Source organism: Triticum aestivum, chromosome 5D, assembly GCF_018294505.1.
Source record: "Triticum aestivum cultivar Chinese Spring chromosome 5D, IWGSC CS RefSeq v2.1, whole genome shotgun sequence".
Taxonomy (NCBI): Eukaryota; Viridiplantae; Streptophyta; class Magnoliopsida; order Poales; family Poaceae; genus Triticum; species Triticum aestivum.
The window spans coordinates 430,425,285-430,434,843 of record NC_057808.1 but is presented as its reverse complement, the minus strand read 5'-3'; positions in this window follow the sequence as shown (position 1 = coordinate 430,434,843).

Genomic DNA, 9,559 nt, shown 5'->3' with positions numbered 1-9,559 from the left:
CCTGGGGGAAGGAGTTGCCTTGCCCCCCAAGGCAAGGGGGAAGCTCCCCCCCCCTAGGGTTCCCAACCCTAGGCGCATGGGAGGAGGCCCAAGGGGGGCGCCCCAGCCCACTAAGGGCTGGTTCCCTTCCACTTTCAGCCCACGGGGCCCTCCGGGATAGGTGGACCCACCCGGTGGACCCCCGAGACCCTTCCGGTGGTCCCGGTACAATACCGGTAACCCCCGAAACTTTCCCGGTGGCCGAAACTTGACTTCCTATATATAATTCTTCACCTCCGGACCATTCCGGAGCCTCTCGTGACGTCCGGGATCTCATCCGGGACTCTGAACAACTTTCGGGTTTCCGCATACATATATCTCTACAACCCTAGCGTCACCGAACCTTAAGTGTGTAGACCCTACGGGTTCGGGAGACATGCAGACATGACCGAGACGCCTCTCCGGTCAATAACCAACAGCGGGATCTGGATACCCATGTTGGCTCCCACATGTTCCACGATGATCTCATCGGATGAACCACGGTGTCGAGGATTCAATCAATCCGTATGCAATTCCCTTTGCCAATCGGTATGTTACTTGCCCGAGATTCGATCGTCGGTATCCCAATACCTTGTTCAATCTCGTTACCGGCAAGTCTCTTTACTCGTACCGCAATGCATGATCCCGTGACTAACGCCTTAGTCACATTGAGCTCATTATGATGATGCATTACCGAGTGGGCCCAGAGATACCTCTCCGTCACACGCAGTGACAAATCCCAGTCTCGATCCGTGCCAACCCAACAGACACTTTCGGAGATACCCGTAATGCACCTTTATAGTCACCCAGTTACGTTGTGACGTTTGGCACACCCAAAGCACTCCTACGGTATCCGGGAGTTGCGCGATCTCATGGTCTAAGGAAAAGATACTTGACATTGGAAAAGCTCTAGCAAACGAAACTACACGATCTTTTATGCTATGCTTAGGATTGGGTCTTGTCCATCACATCATTCTCCTAATGATGTGATCCCGTTATCAATGACATCCAATGTCCATAGTCAGGAAACCATGACTATCTGTTGATCAACGAGCTAGTCAACTAGAGGCTTACTAGGGACTCTTTGGGGTCTATGTATTCACACATGTATTACGATTTCCGGACAATACAATTATAGCATGAATAATAGACAATTACCATGAACAAAGAAATATAATAATAACCATTTATTATTGCCTCTAGGGCATATTTCCAACAGTCTCCCACTTGCACTAGAGTCAATAATCTAGTTACATTGTGATGAATCGAACACCCATTGCGTCCTGGTGTTGATCATGTTTTGCCCTAGGGAGAGGTTTAGTCAACGGATCTGCTACATTCAGGTCCGTATGTACTTTACAAATATCTATGTCTCCATTTTGAACACTTTCACGAATGGAGTTGAACCGACGCTTGATATGCCTGGTCTTCCTGTGAAACCTGGGCTCCTTCGCAAGGGCAATAGCTCCAGTGTTGTCACAGAAGAGAGTCATTGGGCCCGACGCATTGGGAATCACCCCTAGGTCGGTAATGAACTCATTCATCCAGACTGCCTCCTGTGCTGCCTCCGAGGCTGCCATGTACTCCGCTTCACATGTAGATCCCGCCACGACGCTTTGCTTGCAACTGCACCAGCTTACTGCTCCTCCATTCAAAATATACACGTATCCGGTCTGTGACTTCGAGTCATCCAGATCTGTGTCGAAGCTAGCGTCGACGTAACACTTTACGACGAGCTCTTCGTCACCTCCATAAACGAGAAACCTATCCTTAGTCCTCTTCAGGTACTTCAGGATATTCTTGACCGCTGTCCAGTGCTCCTTGCCGGGATTACTTTGGTACCTTCCTACCAAACTTACGGCAAGGTTTACATCAGGTCTGGTACACAGCATGGCATACATAATAGACCCTATGGCCGAGGCATAGGGGATGACACTCATCTCTTCTATATCTTCTGCCGTGGTCGGGCATTGAGCCGTGCTCAATTACACACCTTGCAATACAGGCAAGAACCCCTTCTTGGACTGATCCATACTGAACTTCTTCAATATCTTGTCAAGGTATGTACTCTGTGAAAGACCAATGAGGCGTCTTGATCTATCTCTATAGATCTTGATGCCTAATATATAAGCAGCTTCTCCAAGGTCCTTCATTGAAAAACTCTTATTCAAATAGGCCTTTATACTTTCCAAGAATTCTATATCATTTCCCATCAATAGTATGTCATCCACATATAATATGAGAAATGCTACGGAGCTCCCACTCACTTTCTTGTAAACACAGGCTTCTCCATAAGTCTGTGTAAACCCAAACGCTTTGATCATCTCATCAAAGCGAATGTTCCAACTCCGAGATGCTTGCACCAGCCCATAGATTGAGCGCTGGAGCTTGCATACTTTGTTAGCATTCTTAGGATCGACAAAACCTTCCGGCTGCATCATATACAACTCTTCCTTAAGGAAGCCATTAAGGAATGCCGTTTTGACGTCCATCTGCCATATCTCATAATCATAGTATGCGGCAATTGCTAACATGATTCGGACGGACTTCAGCTTCGCTACGGGTGAGAAAGTCTCATCGTAGTCAACCCCTTGAACTTGTCGATAACCCTTAGCGGCAAGTCGAGCTTTGTAGATGGTCACATTACCATCTGCGTCCGTCTTCTTCTTAAAGATCCATTTATTTTCTATGGCTCGCCGCTCATCGGGCAAGTCAGTCAAAGTCCATACTTTGTTTTCATACATGGATTCTATCTCGGATTTCATGGCTCCTAGCCATTTGTCGGAATCCGGGCCCGCCATCGCTTCTTCATAGTTCGAAGGTTCACCGTTGTCTAACAACATGATTTCCAGGACAGGGTTGCCGTACCACTCTGGTGCAGAACGTGTCCTTGTGGACCTACGAAGTTCAGTAACTTGATCCGAAGCTTCATGATCATCATCATTAACTTCCTCCCTAGTCGGTGTAGGCACCATAGGAACATTTTCCCGCGCTGCGCTACTTTCCGGTTCGGAAGGGGTGACTATCACCTCATCAAGTTCCACTTTCCTCCCACTCAATTCTTTCGAGAGAAACTCCTTCTCCAGAAAGGACCCGTTCTTGGCAACGAAGATCTTGCCTTCGGATCTGAGGTAGAAGGTATACCCAATAGTTTCCTTAGGGTATCCTATGAAGACGCATTTTTCCGATTTGGGTTCGAGCTTTTCAGGTTGAAGTTTCTTGACATAAGCATCGCATCCCCAAACTTTTAGAAACGACAGCTTAGGTTTCTTCCCAAACCATAATTCATACGGTGTCGTCTCAACGGATTTCGACGGAGCCCTATTTAAAGTGAATGCGGCAGTCTCTAAAGCATAACCCCAAAATGAGAGCGGTAAATCGGTAAGAGACATCATAGATCGCACCATATCCAATAGAGTGCGATTACGACGTTCGGACACACCATTTCTCTGAGGTGTTCCAGGCGGCGTGAGTTGTGAAACCATTCCACATTTCCTTAAGTGTGCACCAAACTCGTGACTTAAATATTCTCCACCACGATCTGATCGTAGGAATTTTATTCTCCTGTCACGTTGATTCCCAACCTCACTCTGAAATTCTTTGAACTTTTCGAAGGTTTCAGACTTGTGTTTCATCAGGTAGACATACCCATATCTACTTAAATCATCAGTGAGAGTGAGAACATAATGATATCCTCCGCGAGCCTCAAGACTCATTGGACCACACACATCGGTATGTATGATTTCCAATAAGTTGGTTGCTCGCTCCATTGTTCCGGAGAATGGAGTCTTGGTCATCTTACCCATGAGGCATGGTTCGCACGTGTCAAATGATTCGTAATCAAGAGACTCCAAAAGTCCATCTACATGGAGCTTCTTCATGCGCTTGACACCAATGTGACCAAGGCGGCAGTGCCACAAGTATGTGGGACTATCGTTATCAACTTTACATCTTTTGGTATTCACACTATGAACATGTGTAACATCACGTTCGAGATTCATCAAAAATAAACCATTGACCAGCGGGGCATGACCATAAAACATATCTCTCAAATAAATAGAACAACCATTATTCTCGGATTTAAATAAGTAGCCATCTCGAATTAAACAAGATCCAGATACAATGTTCATGCTCAAAGCTGGCACTAAATAATAATTATTGAGGTTTAAAACTAATCCCGTGGGTAGATGCAGAGGTAGCATGCCGACGGCGATCACATCGACCTTGGAACCATTCCCGACGTGCATCGTCACCTCGTCCTTTGCCAGTCTCCGTTTATTCCGTAGTTCCTGCTTTGAGTTACAAATATGAGCAACCGCACCGGTATCAAATACCCAGGAGCTACTACGAGTACTGGTAAGGTACACATCAATTACTTGTATATCACATATACCTTGGGTGTTGCCGGCCTTCTTCTTGTCCGCTAAATATTTGGGGCAGTTCCGCTTCCAGTGACCACTTCCCTTGCAATAAAAGCACTCAGTCCCGGGCTTGGGTCCATTCTTTGACTTCTTCCCAGTAACTGGTTTACCGGGCGCGGCAACTCCCTTGCCGTCCTTCTTGAAGTTCTTCTTACCCTTGCCCTTCTTGAACTTGGTGGTTTTATTCACCATCAACACTTGATGTTCTTTTCTGATCTCCCCTTCCGCTGATTTCAGCATTGAATATACCTCGGGAATGGTCTTTTCCATCCCCTGCATATTGTAGTTCATCACAAAGCTCTTGTAGCTTGGTGGAAGCGACTGGAGGATTCTGTCAATGACCACGTCATCCGGGAGATTAACTCCCAGCTGAGACAAGCGGTTGTGAAACCCAGACATTCTGAGTATGTGCTCACTAACAGAACTGTTCTCCTCCATTTTACAGCTGAAGAACTTGTCGGAGACATCATATCTCTCGACCCGGGCATGAGCTTGAAAAACCAGTTTCAGCTCCTCGAACATCTCATATGCTCCATGTTTCTCAAAACTCTTTTGGAGACCCGGCTCTAAGCTGTAAAGCATGCCGCACTGAACGAGGGAGTAATCATCAGCACGTGATTGCCAAGCGTTCATAATGTCTTGGTTCTGTGGGATTGGTGCATCACCTAGCGGTGCTTCTAAGACATAATCTTTCTTGGCTACTATGAGGATGAGCCTCAGGTTCCGGACCCAGTCCGTATAGTTGCTGCCATCATCTTTCAGCTTGGTTTTCTCTAGGAACGCGTTGAAATTGAGGACAACGTTGGCCATTTGATCTACAAGACATAGTGTAAAGATTTTAGACTAAGTCCATGATAATTGAGTTCATCTAATCAAATTATTTAATGAACTCCCACTCAGATAGACATCCCTCTAGTCATCTAAGTGAAACATGATCCGAGTTTAACTAGGCCGTGTCCGATCATCACGTGAGACGGACTAGTCAAGATCGGTGAACATCTCCATGTTGATCGTATCTTCTATACGACTCATGCTCGACCTTTCGGTCCTCCGTGTTCCGAGGCCATGTCTGTACATGCTAGGCTCGTCAAGTCAACCTAAGTGTATTGCGTGTGTTCCGAGGCCATGTCTGTACATGCTAGGCTCGTCAGCACCCGTTGTATTCGAACGTTAGAATCTATCACACCCGATCATCACGTGGTGCTTCGAAACAACGAACCTTCGCAACGGTGCACATTTAGGGTGAACACTTTCTTGAAATTATTATAAGGGATCATCCTACTTGCTACCGTCATTCTAAGCAAATAAGATGCAAAAACATGATAAACATCACATGCAATCAAATAGTGACATGATATGGCCAATATCATTATGCTCCTTTGATCTCCATCTTCGGGGCACCATGATCATCTTCGTCACCGGCATGACACCATGATCTCCATCATTGTGTCTTCATGAAGTCGTCACGCCAACGATTACTTCTACTTCTATGGCTAACGTGTTTAGCAATAAAGTAAAGTAATTTACATGGCGTTATTCAATGACACGCAGGTCATACAAAATAATAAAGACAACTCCTATGGCTCCTGCCGGTTGTCAATCTCATCGACATGCAAGTCATGATTCCTATTACAAGAATATGATCAATCTCATACATCACATATATCATTCATCACATCTTCTGGCCATATCACATCACATAGCACTTGCTGCAAAAACAAGTTAGACGTCCTCTAATTGTTGTTGCAAGTTTTTACGTGGTTTGTAGGTTTCTAGCAAGAACATTTCTTACCTACGTATGACCACAACGTGATTTGCCTATTTCTATTTACCCTTCATAAGGACCCATTTCATCGAATCCGTTCCGACAAAAGTAGGAGAGACAGACACCCGCTAGCCACCTTATGCATCTAGTGCATGTCAGTCGGTGGAACCTGTCTCACGTAAGAGTACGTGTAAGGTCGGTCCGGGCCGCTTCATCCTACAATGCCGCCGAAACAAGAAAAGACTAGTAGCGGCAAGAAGAATTGGCAAACTCAACGCCCACAACTGCTTTGTGTTCTACTCGTGCATAGTAACTACGCATAGGCCTGGCTCATGATGCCACTGTTGGGAATCGTAGCATAATTTAAAATTTTCCTACGTTCACCAAGATGCATCTATGGAGTCTACTAGCAACGAGGGGAAAGGAGTGCATCTACATACCCTTGTAGATCGCGAGCGGAAGCGTTCCAATGAACGTGGATGACGGAGTCGTACTCGCCGTGATCCAAATCACCGATGACCGAGTGCCGAACGGACGGCACCTCCGCGTTCAACACACGTACGGTGCAGCGACGTCTCCTCCTTCTTGATCCAGCAAGGGGGAAGGAGAGGTTGATGGAGATCCAACAGCACGACGGCGTGGTGGTGGATGTAGCAGTTCTCCGGCAGGGCTTCGCCGAGCTTCTGCGAGAGAGAGAGAGAGGTGTTGCAGGGGAGGAGGGAGGCGCCCAAGGCTGTAGGTTGCTGCCCTCCCTCCCCCCCCCTTTATATAGGCCCCTGGGGGGTGCGCCGGCCCTGGGGGAAGGAGTTGCCTTGCCCCCCAAGGCAAGGGGGAAGCTCCCCCCCTAGGGTTCCCAACCCTAGGCGCATGGGGGGAGGCCCAAGGGGGGCGCCCCAGCCCACTAAGGGCTGGTTCCCTTCCACTTTCAGCCCACGGGGCCCTTCGGGATAGGTGGCCCCACCCGGTGGACCCCCGGGACCCTTCCGGTGGTCCCGGTACAATACCAGTAACCCCCGAAACTTTCCCGCTGGCCGAAACTTGACTTCCTATATATAATTCTTCACCTCCGGACCATTCCGGAGCCTCTCGTGACGTCCGGGATCTCACCCGGGACTCCGAACAACTTTCGGGTTTCCGCATACATATATCTCTACAACCCTAGCGTCACCGAACCTTAAGTGTGTAGACCCTACGGGTTCGGGAGACATGCAGACATGACCGAGATGCCTCTCCGGTCAATAACCAACAGCGGGATCTGGATACCCATGTTGGCTCCCACATGTTCCACGATGATCTCATCGGATGAACCACGGTGTCGAGGATTCAACCAATCCGTATGCAATTCCCTTTGCCAATCGGTATGTTACTTGCCCGAGATTCGATCGTCGGTATCCCAATACCTTGTTCAATCTCGTTACCGGCAAGTCTCTTTACTCGTACCGCAATGCATGATCCCGTGACTAACGCCTTAGTCACATTGAGCTCATTATGATGATGCATTACCGAGTGGGCCCAGAGATACCTCTCCGTCACACGCAGTGACAAATCCCAGTCTCGATCCGTGCCAACCCAACAGACACTTTCGGAGATACCCGTAATGCACCTTTATAGTCACCCAGTTACGTTGTGACGTTTGGCACACCCAAAGCACTCCTACGGTATCCGGGAGTTGCACGATCTCATGGTCTAAGGAAAAGATACTTGACATTGGAAAAGCTCTAGCAAACGAAACTACACGATCTTTTATGCTATGCTTAGGATTGGGTCTTGTCCATCACATCATTCTCCTAATGATGTGATCCCCTTATCAATGACATCCAATGTCCATAGTCAGGAAACCATGACTATCTGTTGATCAACGAGCTAGTCAACTAGAGGCTTACTAGGGACACTTTGGGGTCTATGTATTCACACATGTATTATGATTTCCGGACAATACAATTATAGCATGAATAATAGACAATTACCATGAACAAAGAAATATAATAATAACCATTTATTATTGCCTCTAGGGCATATTTCCAACACCTCTTCCTCTGCCGCTTGGACGACCACGAGATGAGTGAGGGTCCAAGATACACACAATAGCCCGAAGTGGAGCGACGAGTGTCAGGGCAGCCCGCCCAGTCTGCATCGGAGTAGGTGGTGAGGGCGGTGTCGGCGGAGGCGTGAAGCGTGACGCCAAGATCCATAGTGCCACAGATATAGCGGAGAATCTGCTTGACGGCATCCCAGTGAACGTCTCGAGGAGCATGCATATGAAGACACACCTGCTGCACGGCATACTGGATCTCCGGTCGAGTCAGAGTGAGGTACTGGAGAGCACCAACGATAGACCGATAGAAAGTAGCATCCAAAGCAGGAGAACCATCCGTGGCAGAAAGCTTGGCCTTCGTATCAACAGGCGTAGCGGCGGGCTTGCAGTTAAGCATGCCGGCGCGCTCCAGGAGCTCGTGAGCGTACTTCCGCTGATGAAGAAAGAAGCCATCCGGACAGCGCACCACCTCGACACCGAGGAAGTAGTGAAAAGGACCCAAGTCCTTGATGGCAAACTCAGCGCGAAGACGAGCCGTGAGCTGACTGAGGAGACCAGCCGTACATGCCGTCAGGATGATGTCGTCGACATAGAGCAGCAAGTAGGCCATTTCAGAGCCCTGATGATAGACGAAGAGCGAGGCGTCCGAGCGGGTAGAGCGGAACCTAAGCTGGTGGAGAAACGCCGCGATGCGCTGGTACCAAGCGCGCGGAGCCTGCTTGAGTCCGTACAAGGACCGCGAAAGCAGGCACACGTGGTCGGGAAGCGTTGGGTCAAAAAACCCGGTGGGCTGCTGGCAGAAGACCTGCTCCTCGAGGTGACCATGGAGGAAGGCGTTGGAGACGTCCATCTGGTGCACCGGCCAAGCACGGGAGACCGCAAGGTGCAGAACCATGCGTATCGTTCCGGGCTTGACGACCGGAGCGAAGGTGTCGGTGAAGTCGATGCCAGCACGCTGTCGGAAGCCACGAACGACCCAACGCGCTTTGTAGCGATCAAGGGTACCATCAGGAAGGAGCTTGTGTTTAAAGACCCACTTCCTGGTAATCACGTTGGCGTGCTGGGGACGGGGAACAAGCTGCCACGTCCGGTTGCGCAACAGGGCGTCAAACTCTTCTTGCACCGCAGCCATCCAGAGCGGGTCACGAAGAGCGGCTCGAAGGGAGGACGGCAACGGCGATGGCTCAGAGGTGGACGCCGCATGGACGTAGTCATCCGAGGTGTAGCGCGAGCTCAGGCGAAAAACGCCCGTACGGGCGCGGGTGACCGGACCGGCCGCGGGCGCCGAGGGGGCCGCGGGGGCCACAGGCGCCGAGGGTG